The sequence below is a fragment of the Columba livia genome, chromosome 1 (genome assembly GCF_036013475.1).
Source record: "Columba livia isolate bColLiv1 breed racing homer chromosome 1, bColLiv1.pat.W.v2, whole genome shotgun sequence".
Classification (NCBI taxonomy): Eukaryota; Metazoa; Chordata; class Aves; order Columbiformes; family Columbidae; genus Columba; species Columba livia.
This window is the reverse complement of record NC_088602.1, coordinates 73,976,558-73,993,006: the sequence shown is the minus strand read 5'-3', so window position 1 is coordinate 73,993,006 and position 16,449 is coordinate 73,976,558. Positions and strand designations below refer to the sequence as shown.

Here is a 16,449-nt window from a genome sequence, read left to right as displayed (position 1 = left end):
CTGTATGCCCAGGAGACAGAGGTGGGCTTCACCTTTGGTGAGGTACCTGCAGGCAACAGTGCAGTTGTCCAGTGGTTTTGGTTTGTGGAAATGGTTTCTTCCCATTAAGATGAAGACATCCATATAGCAATTTTTTTTTTTTTTTTTTTCAAACCCTAGACGTTGTACAGAGGCCCTAATGAATATCACTACTGGTAGGTACCACAGCAGTAACTGAGAAACTTCTTTTTGGTTGGTTGCTTTTTTATTTTTTGCCCCTAGGGAGGAAAGCAGTGCCAGTTGTTTTCATTGCTGACCATTCCTACAGCCTTCCAACACATCTCTTTTGCTTGCTTCCCACAAAGCCATGAAAACAATCCCTTATTCTCTGCTTATGGTTTCCACAGACTGAAGATAAAATCTGAGCAAATGACAAATGAAGAAAGAACAAAATTGAAACAATAATGGTAAGAGAGGTAGCAGTACTTATTAGCTCCTTCAAACCTTGTATCCCAGCGTCTTAAGGCACTTCATACAGCCCTGATGCCCTACTGTTGTATGGTAAGTCCCTTTTCAAAGCAGGGGCCACTAAGTCGGAAAGTGAAATACAATCTCCTGACACCCAGATCTGTGTTTTAAACCAGAAATTGACTGTTGTGGGAAACATTTTGCCATATCCCAGTCTGCATGTTAACACTAAGGTAACTAAGTGTTCCCAAACAGGAATATTTCTTTAAGAAATCTCATTTCCAAACTATTTAACTGTTATCCTAAAATTATCTCTCACATATTTCTCAGTGTAAAGAGCATAAAGTGTTTTAACTTCCAGGTAGGTTGATGTACTTTATTCTTAAATACAAGTTAAAGCACATATTCTGTTCATCAGCTGTTATTGTTCATCCAATTTTTGTTCATAAGATCAGATGGTTTTGCTTTCTGGTTCTTGTGAGCTACCAAAGTCCCTGTGCCTTTTGGGAATACAGTATGACACAGGGCAATAACAGTAATTTAAACATACTCAGTGGAACTCACACATGAAAAAATTCTTATTCAAACCTTCTCTTGAAATGAACAGAGCAAAGCTTGCCCTTCAGCAAGCCCTTTTAGAACATATAGAAAAACATATGTTTGACTCCATTCTGAACTGTTTATTCAGAGGCAGGACAGCCTGAACATCAGAACACACTGAAAGTCAAACCTCCTTTGTACTTCATTCCTATAGAAGTTGTCATAGTTCTGTCAAAGCGAGACCTTGGGACCATCCCTTTGATTCAGCAAACTAGATAAGCTTCACATGAGGATCTACACCAGGTTAGACAATACGGTGTTCCTCTTTTCCCTCTCCATTTCTGCCTTCCATAAAATGAAAACACTTATACTTTGTAAAGAGCTTTGAAATTTACAGAAGAAAAAACAGACTTAAATGCAGTGAACCATCATCCAGATCACTTACCAGTATATAGACTCAAGGTTGTCAAAATCTGATGACCAAGGCACTGCCTGCTGAAGGCATTTCTCTTTTAAATAAAGGATTTGTATTTTAATCTTAGTTGAAGAAATGACTGTGCAATATTTTGCATTTATACCAGCTACAGACGACTAAAATCAACACTGGAACCTGAGGAGCCCCAATGCATCAGTGGCTTTCATTCTCATTATATTCAGAATGGCCGGACCCATCTGGGAAAGGCAATCAGCTAACTTCTCACCAGGTGGCAACAATCAAGAGCTAAGTGCATGAGTGAGTGAGGGCTTCACTTCAGACTCTTGAATGAAGTGATGTTTTACAGTGCTAATGTAAATACAATGTCAATGGAGAGGATACTGGCAAGAAACCACAGTAAGGACATAAATTCATGGTACTGGAAGACCAGCTTGGCTTGGCTGACTGAAGTAGTTCACAAAGGAATCCAGTATCTCATATAAATAAACTTTTTACCCAGATATTAAACCAAGAGAAAGGCTGGATTTTCTATCAGATGCCATGATTTAACAGATGGTTCCATTTCCCCCACAACTCACCCTTGTCCTGAAAAAGAACAAGTAAAATAAAAGAGGTTCTCAGATATGTCTGAGTTATTTCAGTTAGCCAGTTCAACTTAACGGCACACAAATCAAGTGAGAAGCTACCCTCTTCTTTCTCATTCTCACTTGCATCACTCAGGATGTTAATTGATACTGTTCTAAACTAGGAGATTTGGGCTGTGATTATGTATCTTCAGTGGCTCCTCCAAAGAGAAGTTCTCACATTATTTCTCCAAAGAGGAGACAATGAATCTTCTTGGATGATGAGCTACTGGCATTCTGTAGCCCTTCCGTTTGCCTCTTGCAATCTTTTTATAAACACTAAGTCTTATGAATGCTTGGCAATCCCTCTAGCACCTGGTTTGGCTTGCACAGGAAGAGCACAGGAGATAGATGATGTCTGTTGGTGTTTGCTCTCAGTGGCATCTACAAATAGCTGATGAAGGCAGTTTCAACCCAGTGAAAACACCACAGAGGGGTTTCACTTTTTTGCTTCTGGTAAATCAAGTAGCTGTTATCTTCTGTCATCGGTAGTGGATTATGCCACAGATTCAGTGTTAAACCAATGAAGGTCCTCACTTTACTCGCTGCTTGCAGGCTGCTATTGAACTCTGACAGTTTCAAGAGGTGCAGGGCTATCCCTTGCAGGCATTTACTTCTCTAATACCCACTTCCTTCTGCTTGAACCTGTGCAGTGGCTGCTCACAGGTAGCTACTACATGTTTTCTCCCTCTCCTGAACAGTTCTGCTCATGTTGATATTTTTGGGCATTTTTTATGGTTAGCTTTGCTCTCTCACAGTCTTTTAAACAAGCTGGAATCACACATTCCTCAAACCACCCTGCCTTTAATTAGAGAATCACCATGTCTGAAGAGCTATCTGTGGCCACAAAGGCTGCATATTTTAACATAACATACCTCCAAATTCCTTCTTCCTGTTCTGGTTTTGGGGACAAAACAAAATTCTCTGCTCTCTCAAATCATCTGAGATCACAAAGCTCCACAGTCATTGCCAGCACCCATCCCAGTATCATACATATATCAGGGTGTTCCCCTGGGGGAAGTGTTCCCTCACACAGCTGTCTGCACAATCTTCAGAAACCAAGGAAAACATCACAGGCTGTTGCTATAGGAAGGACACCAGCAATGCAGGATGCCATGCCCGCTGTGTAGGAGGAGGCCTGGGATGTCTGAGCTCCAGAGAATGGCTGTAGGCACAGAGTCTCTGCTTACATCTGGAATTCACATAGCGCAGTACACAGCCCTTGTCCTCACCACTGACTAATCCTTCTCTTGATCTATGTAATATCCATAAGCATCAATGCAGACTCCAAGGCGTGAATCAGAATGGGCACTTCTACCCGTAATATGATCCTATGTCCTCAATATGTTTTTTGAGAGTCTGTATTTGACTAAAAAAGCAAGGCTAAGTTTTACATAAGGAAGAACGTAATTAATTGCCAGAAACTTTGGCTACCTGATTAGAGGTGCCATCCTAAGGGGCCTGGCTTTCCAAAAAGTAATAGATTCCCAGTTTTATCCATCAAACATCTTTGATAGTATGTTTCCAGTACAGTAAGAGAATGAGGCAACCATACCCAAGGCACTTCTGCAGTTTGCAAACCCAGTCCCAACAAACACAAGCTCTCTCTGAAGTCAATTGTTTAGGCCAGCTCTCCAACATGCTCCTTCTTCTCTTCCTCATCAGAAATTCTAATTTATTAACAGCTAGGACTCAAGCTCCGGACTTGCAGGGTCAGGATTCTCACATCTGGGACTGTCATTGCCATCTCAGAGGGGAGTGATTTAAGATGTGGCCATTTTAGGAGTGGAACGGAAATAGGCAAGAAAAGCAATTCACTGACTGGTCATGTACAAACACACCCTAATAAGGCTGTTTACCTTCTCAAATAAAGTAGCTGCTTACATTTCTGATCTAAAATTAAGACAGTGGATGCTAGTTTTAAATATCACAAAGATAGAAACATCAATGCAGTCTTTCAGAAGCAAGTTTAAATTCCAATCTTCCAGGCAGGAGACAGGGAGAGAGAGATAGGGAGAGGCGGTTATATCCCATGGAAGAAAGGGAGAGCTGCTGACATATTCAGAAACAGTGATGTGTGGAGAGTTAGAACAGTAGCGCATTTAGAGCTACTTTTGAAAGCAGAAGAGGAAAACCTTCTGTCCTGGTTTTGCTAAACCAGGACACCTTCCCAGCTGCGGCCAAGGTAGAAGGACTGAGAAGAGAAGGTTTAGTGGTGAGTTGCAGTTTGTGTCCTTCAGCCTGCCATCAGCTGCCCATCCATCAGCCATTGCCTTAAGCTGTGGTAGACTCTGAGCAACCTGATCTAATTGAAGATGTCCCTGCTCAGTGCAGGGGTGTTGGACTAGATGACCTTTGAAGGTCCCTTCCAACCCAAACTATTCTATGATTCCATGGTTCTATTCTAGGCAAGACCATGCTCTTTCAGTCCACTTTTCCTAACTGAGCCTAAAAGCTGGCACCTAGCTTTGAAGCCTGCCCTCTGCTCTCCCTGTGGCTTTCCTAGTGTGATCTTAGATCTTCATTCTTTTTGGTTTCCTTTTCTATGCACAGCTGCCTGCCAGGCTTGCTAAACTCCAAAAACCTTCCCTGGCATCAGGGCTGCAGAGTCACTGCTACCCATGCAACATGCTCAACAAATCAGGGGCAGGACACTTGTGGCTTTTTCAACAGACAAACCCACAGCTAATGCTGTAGCATTCTATGGGATGGAAAAACTGAATCAACGGGAATCCTATCTTTTGTGGCGAAGGACAAGAAAGGCAAAAATACACAGATGAGGTTATGAGAGGCCCACTAGTAGCAGCAACAGGAAAAATATGTTTTTTCAAATGAATCATACATTCTATGGTTCAAAATATGCAGTATTCTGGCTGCTTTTAACAAGACATTGTGGGCATTTATAGGCCATACATTTTAGAATTAAAATGACAGAACTTGTGTTGTTTTCTTGGGAAGCTTTTCACAAGAATGCAGGATCACTCAAATGTACTCTTCCTCCTTTCTGCATAGTCCATTGTTTCGTTGACTAGAAGAGCTGATAAGAGATGAAACCCACTTTCAAGAACAGCAGGTCTGAGTCTGTGTCCTGTGAAGACAGAAAGGGAAGGAGAGCTGACGTTATTGAATTGTATTGCCCACAGAAGGAGTGACAGATCAAGCCACTGAAATATCTTACGCCTTTGTTTCTGTGTTTGCAAACTGTGGCTAACATAAAGGCTGTCATGAGGCATAGGCTGTATTTCAAAAGTGCCTTGCAGAGGCTTGGATATTGCTAAATGTCAGTCTTCAGTTCTAGGATCTCAAATAGGAAACAATAGATGTAGACAACATTATCCTCTAAGGTAGGCTACAATGTGTGAAACAGGAAAAAAAATAGCATTGCCGTTAACAGGTCCTTTGTGAATGGCGCGACAGGGACTGAGATTTGTATTTATATGAGTCTGTACAGATCCGTGTATAAACACTGGCCTGAGATGGGTCAGTGAATGTACTAAATGAAGGCACCATGGCATTGTTCTTCATTGTCTCACTTTATTCTAATAAAAACACTGAGCAATGCCTAGCTGGCTACATATACTTCTGACCTGCTAGATAGTGTGTTATTACACTTGCTTCCTGGAATAACAGAAAAGGAAGTTACCTACTACAGAAATGGATCTGTGGTCAGAGATTTTATGACTAAAACAGGCTTATTGCACAAACAGGGCTTCTAGTTATCACTGCATCACACCCTCATAGCTGGTGTTCAAACTACAGGCTGCCTTCTAGAGAGCATGCAGCATTTAGCATGGGTGATGGAAAATTCTGCTGTCTGAATGCGTTCACCTTTTCCCCACATACATACAGAATGAAAAGTTTTTAAGTACCATTTTTTTACCCTATGAGTGAGTTTGGCTTGTGCTGGGTGCTGCTGAGAGAAGAGCCTATCCCTTAATCACACAATCCTCCAGCTGTAGAATCAGCTAGAGAGGGGGATAAGGGAACAGGCGTCTGTTTCAGATTAAGGGATTGTTCCAAAACTTTCTGTTCGATGCAAAAAACACAAAACCAAATATTTATGCTGTGAAATGGCAAGAATCCTTCAAAAGGGATGGGAGGGGAAGAATGCAGTAAATGCAAAGTAACTTCTTCTTATGACCTGCCCAAGGATGGCAAATGAGTGACCCAGAGTAAGAATGGTCATTATAAAGTAAGGGTGGGAATTAAGTTACAAGCTTGCCACAGGATAATAAGGGCTTCTCTATTCCTCAGAATTATTAAATTTTTCAAACATGAGGTTTTCATTAATATTTTTGAGTAGAGAAAAAAGTATCAGTTCCAAAGTAAAAAAAAAAAAAATAAAAAATCCAGCAATAATTCAATGCTTTCCAAAATATTAAAGTTTGAAAAAGCATGGGGAAAAAATTATTTGTGCCTTTCTGGACAGCTAAAGAATATAGAATGAGGTTCTGGGCTTTTCTGTGACTCTGTGTCACTCTTTTCCCCCTTTTGTTCCTCACAGATTTATAAATCTTGGAAGCTTACTGTATCAGTAACTTCTCAGCAAGGCTTCCATTTTAACAGGCCTCTGATTAAAGGAGGGATGTTTTCATTAGCTCTAAAAGAAGAACACCAGTATAATTTGCATACTATGTTTATTTGGGCGTTATTTTTCAATGAAACATAAATCGTTTTTTTACCAATATTAAAAGCAGAGGGACATTTGTGCATCATGAGGCCTCACACCAAGACCTGAAGCTGGGGTAGGGATGCAAGTGAAAACCCAACTTCAATACTCCCTGGGAACAGGCTATTGCTTCAATAGATTCTTTTATTTTCATTTAGAATAAAATAATAGTTCAGATCCTACGAATCAAATACTTCTCTCCTATCTGTTGGTCCAATTGTCGTTGCTGTTAAATGTAAACATTTATTTTCCTTGTGAAACCATTGGTTGTTCAATTCAGTGCAATAAAATCAGACAAAAGCGAGAGTTTGGGTTGAGAGTTGAGGCATCCATGTGTGTCACTAGATGGCGTTGCAAAACAGTTATGGTATAGTTTAGTGGCAAATCACAAGGCTGTGAGGGTGGTGCAATATAGGTTGCTGTGTCTCCCTGTAACACCCGGCAAAACGTGCTTAGGTCTACATGGCCACCAGAACAGGCTTGGGTACCAGCTCCCACCTCTTTTAAGCTTGTTTAACTCACATGTGAATAGACTGAAAGAATCAACACGTAGAAATAATAACTTTTATTTCTCTACAAAAGCCTCTACACGCTTCTCCTGCAAATGTAACTGCACACTCATACATACTAAGACACTCCACTGAAACCAGGGGCAGCGGCAAAGTGAGGGCTGTTTCTGTACTGAATGTGGCCCTGACTTGGAAAATCTGTCAGCCACATTTCTAATGTCAAGCAGATGACCGGTTCACTGCCTTCTCTTAGAGATTGTGATGTAGCTGATTTTCTGAAAGTTATATGGGGACATGGTATGTCTATTACTAAAGATCAGCTCATCGAATCTTAGCAGCTTTAAAAAAGCAAAAGCTAGGAGTTAGCTTGCCAGACTGCTGGGTGCTCTGGGAATCAAGCTGGTATCCCATCTCCCACTTCACCTGGACCAGGGCTGTCAGCGGAGTTTAGCTCCAAACAACAACTACTCTGCAACTTGTCCCCAGGTCTGCCTTCCATCACAACTGTGTAGCTGCACTGGTGGTGTTAGAATTGGCAGGTACGAGAGGGAAGGACAATTTGGCTGTGTCCTCACTGTTCAGTTAACAAGTTTGCTGACGATGAGAGCTGTGCCTGTTCTGAAGAGCCATCAGGCTCATTTTTACACAGGGTCAAGTGACACCTGAAGCTCGGGTGGGCACTTCCTATTTTCTTTCTTCTTTCTGCACAGAATGCATGCATATGTCCAATACAATCCAGTACTGGAAGGCCAATAATGAGATGGAGCAGAAGCAAAAGGCTAATACAGCCACCTAGGACTTATTACCCTGCCAACAAGATATCCTCTAGCACTTTGTCCTGCTCAGATTTAAGCAGGAGAGGCACCCTGAGCACTTGCCGTCTCCCTTGGGAAGCTATTTGCAAAGTTTTAATCCATCTATTCCATAGCCTCAAAAGCCTCAGCCTAGATTTGCCTTTGTCCGGTGATCCCATCGCCCCAGTTTCCTCATAAAAAATCTCATGCTCTCTGATTCTTCATATCACAGCCTGGTGGCTTGTCGTTTGCCCAAGTTTAATGTACCTACTTCTTTCGCTATCTCCTCATAAGTCAGTCTCTCAGCTTCTCAATCATTTGTGTTGTTCTTCTCAAAGAGAATTAAACCTCTCCCTCTATAAATAGTTCTGGTTGGTGTTCCAGTCCGCTGCTGATCTTTCCATTACCAAAACTTCTTGACATTTTATAGCCCACCATCTGCTGTGCATGATGGCATGCAGATGTTAGTCATACAGATGTCAGACATTTTTGGCTACCAGCACAGCAATAAAGACATATTTCTCTAACACAAAAACTTGAGATCTTTCCTTAAGTGAACTAAGTGATGAAAGGTTAGTTCTGTGCTGCCTTCCCTTCGCTTCTCGCTGTTGATTAATAAAATCACATTTTGCCACTTACATTTGGTCTGAAAAGACTAATTCTTCTCCTTCATATTCTTCCTTAAAAATTCCTAAAGCCTCCTCTTTCCTAAGGCGCCCTCATACCACTGCCACTGAGTTAATGTACATAACCTTAGCTATTGGTAGGCTACCACTATGGCCTGGCACTCCTGTCTCTCTTATCTCACTGCCCCTTGAGCTCTTGCATCCATTTGTCCACCTATTTTCTTCTACAGAGGTTATAGCCTCCCTGAAGAAGATATTTTCTTGATGTTGCAGAGTTTTGATTGCAGGTACAATAGCATCCTGGCCACAGCCAGGCTACTAATAACCACTATGGATGAAATCGCAAAACCTTATTCCTTAAATGAATTCTTAACAGCTAAGAAGAATAAGGCTTTATCAGATGTGTTTCCATGGGTGAGATTAAGGACAAACGGTCTTAGAGTGTTGGTCACAGTTTTAGTGTCAGACAGCTATTAGCAGTAGATATTTGCAGACAGTTTTCAAGAGGGGGAGCATTAGTAAAGGTGTGAAAGCAGTATATTTCAGTAGGTAGTTTTTAATAAATTGCAATGTTGTTAGTCAGTTTGTTTTGGTGGAGTTTTTTTTGTTTCATTTTGTTTTGTTTTGTTTTTTTTTTTTTCTTTCCTCTGGGAGCAGTAGCAACTACAATACTAGTAACAAAAATGAAAATCAGAGAATAGAGTCTGTGGAGAATTAATGAAATGGACTAAGTATCTAGTCATCTCCTTTGCATCCTGCAGAGATACGATAGACCCCAAATGATTTGGGACAGCGTGAATATGTGGCCTCACGCTTCTGGAGATTAGAAAATCACTCACAGCGGGAGGTGAATTGAGTTGGTTGCTTTATAAGGATCTGCATCATGTGACCATTTCATATTATCCACCTCTGTAGAAAGGACACTGGAGAGAACTAGAGGTCCAAATACAGTGGCATTTCCAATAGCAGTAGATGTGTTGTGCCAAATACTTTCACAGCTGAAGGTGGTATCAGTGTAAATTAGAATTTCTTACTCCAACAACATGACGTTCTAAGATATTGGCAAGAAATAAGGTCTCTAGATCATGTTTTACCCATGCCTACATCACTGTACAATACTTGGTATTTAAGACATTCTCTTCTTGGTAGACAGCAGTTTTCAGTTCATTGCTCTTCATTTTGAGTGCATGGACACACATATACACTCATGCAATTTGTACTTGACTAAACAATATCAGCTACATCTTGATTCTCCCAGTGCTGACACACATGAGTAAAGCAGCTTTAGCAGTTCTGGTCATTTGTGTGTTAAATTTTCATTGCTACTGGAAAAATCCCAGATCACCTCCCCTCAGTGGAAGCAGGAGCTTGCTATAGTAATTATGGAAAAAATAACAACATCCAGACATGAAAACTTGGACCAAGTATTTCACCTGGGATCTCTTTCACAACATATTTTCTTTCTCATTTCTTTCTCTCTCCTCTTTAATTTTTGGAAGGCTGTGATCTCCCTTAAGTTTCCAGCTTAATTGTATCCTATAAATATGAACAAAATCTTCACTAAGACAGGAACTTTGCCATTAACTCCAAGGCAGCTGTGTTCATATATCAGGAACACATGTGGCTTTACATACAAGGCTGCCTTTAACATGGAGAAAGCAAAACCAGCAATGGAAATACCAGTCTTTACTGCTTATTTCTCTGAAGAAACCTGTTACACACATTTCTCTCTCTTTTTTGTTCATTTTGGAAATCATGAATAGTCAGGGAGATTTTATGATTAATCTAGCACTGTGAGCGAGGTGACAAGGAAACAAATGCACTTCTTTTGGTCTTCCAGGTCTGCTCAGCACAGGCATCCTGCCACTGTTTCGTCAGTGACAGCCCCTTTCGTTACACAGAAATGTTGACAAAAATGGACTGCTTTATCTCATGTATTTAGACAGAAGCTACCCAGACTGGGAGGTCATTCCCTAGTCATACAGTATGAACAGAGGTACCAAACTCAATGGTAAGAACTTGCTGCACTATAGTAATACTAGTGCTTCTAGTACACGGACACTGAAGTGCTCTCTAAAGAGCTTGCAGCAATAATCTACTGGAGAAGAGTAGTAACAGTTTATCTCTGAATACTGAAAAATAGGAATATGCGTGGTCTCTGTATATTGTAAGGGAATCACATCCAAAAAATGAACCTTGAAATGCTATCCAATATATAGCCTATCAGATGTGTCATTTCACATGTGAACCTCTGCAAGGGTATATTCCAAGAACAGCAGCAATATATTAACAAAACATGCTTCGACCACATTTTTTCTGACTACTTTTGCACTGTAGCCAAAAATATATAATGAAATCCAGATCTCACTAGTTGCTGGAATGTCCTTTGTCAATAACTGTGAAAAACGTCTCTCACCCTGCATTACAAAACTGAGCCGTGGAATTTATGTGCATAAGTTCTTCCACCCTTAAAAATTATTTTTTATCCTGAATGAAAATACTGGCTCTGATTGTGCATGGCAGAGACCACCCCCTACCTCTGCGCACATCCTAGTACCTTCTACACCAATGTCGTTTATGTGAATTTATTGCCTGTGAAATAGACTCAGCAACCTCAAAAACCCAGATTTTCTGTTATAGTTTGATTAAAAATTAGTACCAGTATTACCCAACAGGAAAGAGATGCATAAGTATATCTCCTCAATGTGAGATACTGTATCAAGGACCGGGATCCTTTTTTATTCTTTGCTTTTCCTGCTAGTGAAACCGTTACCATTCAACCATGTTTCCAGTTTTTGGCCTGGTGGAAACCTATCCATATGGCACCAATTTGGGTTTGGTTCCAACCTGAGCTGAGGTTGGGTCACAGACCTTAAAAAAACAAACAGACAGACAAAAAAACCCAAACAAACAAACAAACAACAAAACCTCTAGTTCCCAAACCCTTTGGACCAATGTCATGGCTTGAGACTTCTCACACTACTCCGCACCTTCTTCATATGTTTTCAGTTGAAAGCGCCAGAGTAGTTAGCATTGTTCTATTGCCAGCTCCTGACCACTCGTCATCATCTCATGAATTATGTTTTGTGAACCAGCTGCCTACATCATTCTGTGCATACTTCTGTTTCCAGAAGCAGCGCGGGAAGGTCACTGGATTCATGTCCCTGTAGCCTGGTGGGATGATGAGACTAACCAGATCAGCCATTCGCCTCCTCTCCCAGGCAAGTAGGTTCTGCTCCTACACAGCCACAGAAGGGAAACAAAATTCTGCAAGGAAACAGGAACAGCTGTATTCACCAGACAGACAGCATATACAGGAGGTTGGTATGGGCCATCCCAAAGCAAATTAAACCCCTCAAAGGAGGCTGTGGATCTCCATCCCACTCTACACGTTTCCATAGATTTTGACTCAATTTTCTAAATACTTGAGTTTAAGTAGATATTTGCCCATTTCTTCTCTGTCTCTCAGTGTGCCTCTCCAAGGTTTGGGTAGCAGATACTGGTTCTGAAAACTAGCTCAAGGAGAGAACTTAAGAGCCCTGTGTTTCCAACTACTTTTACTCCTTTTCCCCATTTCATGACCCCACCTACAGACCGCTTGCTTGTGGAGGACTTGACAGCCAGAGCACCCACCACAATGGGTGTCTCTCTCCTCTCTCACCCACCAAGGAAAGACTCCAAAAGCATCTGGCAGAGAAGATCTAGTTCAGCCTAAAGGAGATGAGCTAGAGCCACACGTTGCCACTGAGCAAGACACAGGAGTGCCTGTTTGCACAAAGGACAGAGAAAAGAGTGACTCCACTGAAGATTAAATACCGAAATGTGTCTGGTAGCATGTAAATAAAGACAAGGGCCACTGATGCCTGCAAGTGAACATGAACAGCCTGACAAGAAGAGTGGTACCTTATCTGCACATGATAATATCTCCAGCTGTCACTTTCAGTTCAATCTGTCTTCAGTCTCACCTGAAGCAAAGGGTCATAAACATTAAATTCTCATTCTACTTCAGTCTTTTGCCTTGTTTTGCCTTGCCTTACCTCCATAGAGCCATGCAAGCACCAAAGTAAAGCAAAGCTTCAGGACATGCATAAGTGCTTTTCTGACTTAAAACCATCAGAGGATTTGAATCTTCCTCATTGACTGCTAGTGAATGTTAGGACAAGAATGTGTGCAGCCATGTAACTAGCATGTTTTATATTCATCCCCAAAGCATTCTGACACAAAATCACTGAGCACAGACCTTTTTTGGAAGGCTCTTCTGTTACTGAAACGTAGCACAGTCTAGTTTTTAAACATGATTCTTCCCCACTCCTACCCCTTCAATTTCATAATCAAAGCAAGTCTTTAGAAAAAATCAAATCACGTTTTTTTTTAATTTAAATTACACGGTGCAAGAAAAATATTTGTAAGCCAGAATATTTCAGGACAGATAATGACGCCCACAAATCTGTAAGGAACAACCTGCTCTGAATCAGTGGACTCTTGTTTTCTGGCAGAATCTCATTGAAGTTCCTCTACCAGTGCAGAGGATAGCTGAATCTTCCATGATAAGTGAAAGAGCTGATAGTATTTCAGGGCAATTTCTACTTGATCTTCTTCCAAGTATGCAAAGCCATAAGTGATTGCATTTGGACAAAACAGTTGTCAAAGATATCAGACCTGGGAGCTCTGCATTAAGAATCCAAGTCCTGGTATTTGTGCAAAGAGAGAAGTTGCAAAAGCATCAGCTTCCATTCTGCTCGAATATGCTTTTTGCCACAGAACGGGGCTTCAAGAGCCAAGAGAGAATTCCTCCTCTGTTCAGAAGGGTTCAACATCGCCTAGCAGTCCCCGAGACAAAGGAAGGGAGAAGGACAAAGAAAGCATGCCACAGAAAGGAGGTGACATGGATCAGTGTTTGGACCTATGCTAGCATAAAGCCCTTTGGTGCAGAGGTCTGGAAGTGAGATGAGAATCCAGGGCCTTGCAGCTGTTGAGTTCATTGTTGTGGCCAAATTCATTTAGCCATGAAAGCATGCCATTTGGGAGAGGTAACTAGCAGCACTTAGGGGAATAATGTTGAACATCAGCATCATGAGAAGCCAGTAGTATAGTTTCCCTGCAGGGTTATACTGCTGCAAGACAGGGATGTTGGCCTCACTCACTGAGGATTGAAGCTAATGAAGTGTCCTTTTCCCAATCATCTCAACAACTATTTCCATAACTGACTGTAACTATCCCAAGACTATTTCTGTGGTTTTCTGGATGCTATGCCTCAGCAGCTGTATGGTCAAGAAACCATTTTCAGTACACTGCCATGGATTTATCGCTCCCACCAGCTTGTGACGAGGTAACACTGTTTACAAGGCCGGCAGATGGCAATCTTTGTATTCATTTGTTCTCATGTATGACGAATTCATTTTAGTGTACATAACACCAGTTGCATCAGTCTGTTTGGGGTAGAACTTGTGTCAATCCTGGCCAGAAGGTGTTTTGTTCTCCCTGGCTGATGTTTCCATCCCAGATGTCAACCAGATGTAGAACAAGAAATTACTCTATGTAAGAGCCTTTCTCTCACCAGGAAGCTCTGTAAATCAGACAAGGAGAGGTGCTAAATTCAAGGTCAGCTCAAGCACAGGCCAATAATAACACCCAGACATCAGAATCTCACTGCGTCTCAAATATAACCTGAACCTTTGGGGCTGCAACCCTGTCAGTACCTAGGAGGCTCAGCCTCAGTTTAAAACCTCTAATTTTACGGCTTTTTATATATATATTTTAAAGCCTGAAGTGTCACATTGCATCACCAGTTTCCAAGCAGCATTCCTGGGTACTCCACAGAAAAAAAAAAATGTATATTTAAAAAGCGAAGACTCAAATGAAGCCAACCTATTTATCAAAAGCGCCTTTCTATTTTAGGAGCTTGATCCGACTAACCAGGCACTGCTCTTTTTATTATGGGTCATTGCTTTTGCAAGCCTCCGGGTACTGACTCCTTCTCCTGCTTACACACAGGGGGCTGCAGCACAGTCCCCCTGTTTACACTATTAGTTGTTATTTCCCCAGCTGCTGGCTGGGTTATGACCCCAGTCAGATCACTAAGAATAGCCTCTCCCCCTCCCAGCAATGCCAGGAGCCAGCGGGGTGCAAGAAACCTGTCCCTTCTTAGAGCATCAACAATGTCTGACTTCACAGGGTTCAGGCTTGGGCGCTCTTTACTCCCATAAACCCTCACCAGCATCAGCAGGGGAACCCACACATGCTTATCTGCCTCCCAGCTCCCCACCACCATAAAAGGCAGGTGATGCCAGTTTGGCCAACCCCTCGCCTCCTCTCACCTTCCCTGCAATCAGTTTCTCCTCCCTGTTCTCTGAAGGATTGCCTGGAAGCCTATCAAAAAAGAAAGCTCTTCCCACTGACACCTCTGGCTGTCTTCTTCTTGTCGCTACCTTATTTCTCCAGGGTTTGTAGGACTGAGAAAGAATCCTAGTGCAGGAGGTGGCTGACTTCCCACTTAATCCCTGAGCAGCTGAAATAGTGTAGTCGTGCACACACCCTTTGACACACTTGGTGTATATATATATTTAAGTCTGATACCTAAAGCAGAATATAGTCTCACAGTACTTCCATCTTTAAACATATATATATTTTTCCTTTGTGGGCACAGCATTAACTTTCAGTTCCTTATTAAAACCACTCTGAGGGCTACAGGGTTTGTAGGCTGCATTTCACCTTTCTCTAATTGCTCATGTCAGTTTGGTGGGCTAGAGAGTTCATTTCCATAAGCCCCCGGAGAGCTACACTCTTCAACAGTGATCTCAAATTTCTAATACAGATGTGTCCATAGGGATCTGATTCCCTCTTTTTGCCAGGACTTCCAGCCCAGCCAAGAAGGTCTCTTAGAGGCTTGATTTGAAGACTAAGCAGCAGAGAACCACCACATTCTTGGGGAAATCATCCCAGCGGTTAACTGAGATTGTTACTAAAAAAATGCAAGTAACGACCATTACTACAAGTCTGCATTTGTCAGGGTTTAATTGCTAATCATTAGCTATCCTTCTGCCTTCCTCTGCTGGATTAAAAAGTGACTTACTTTCAGAAGTCTCTTTCCTGTGTATGCAGGAGAAAATCTAGACCAAGGTGTGCCTGTGCCCTCCACATGGTTGTTTTCCCACCATCAGTTCAATGGGATCATATCCAAACATCAGGTCACTTTCTGAACCCTTTGCAATCCTTTTGAAAAGCTTGATGTGCATGGCAGTAATCACCTTATTGCTACTACATATGACTTCCTAATCTGTCACTGACATGTTGACAGACTTTATGCTTGCAGCAATATCACACCAAACCCTTCTTTCCAGTGCCTTCTACACTGTGACTTTTAAGTCCTCTACAGAACATCTTTTTCTTATGCATGTTTCATGGTTTGTTTGTTTTTTTTGCTTCTTGCTGTATGACCTCTCATCAGCCCTTTAAAATACCTGTTTTCTTTACCAGAAGCCCCATGTTGTCTTGTACAAATTGTTTATTTTCTAAGAAATCCTGATGGCAAATATTTCCAGCAGTCATTTCAAGTTTGTTCCTCACCTCAGATAAGGATACTAAGAAGCATCAGCCTTGGAAATAATGTTTGTGCCTCCACATCTTGTTGTGTGCTGGTCTCTCCATAGAGCTGCTTTATAGGCTATCATCTCCAGTGAGCTGCCACTGTGTGATACATTTAAGAAAGGCTCTGTAGCATGCTACCTTTTTAATCAGTTTGGGAGAGCAAAGTCCTCACAGAAATTCTTTAGTGAAATAGATAGAACAGAAAGCAGGTATAATAA

At 41.6% G+C, this 16,449-nt stretch overlaps 1 long non-coding RNA gene across 1 annotated transcript in view; it reads right to left on the bottom strand.

The window, feature by feature from the left end:
* Nucleotides 1–809: 809 nt before the first annotated feature.
* Nucleotides 810–16,449, bottom strand: part of LOC110365481 (uncharacterized) — a 17,248-nt gene continuing 1,608 nt past the window's right edge. Inside the window, exon 2 of the long non-coding RNA XR_002424990.2 lies at nucleotides 810–5,134. This is a non-coding gene — a long non-coding RNA (uncharacterized LOC110365481). The remainder of the gene's footprint in view (nucleotides 5,135–16,449) is intronic.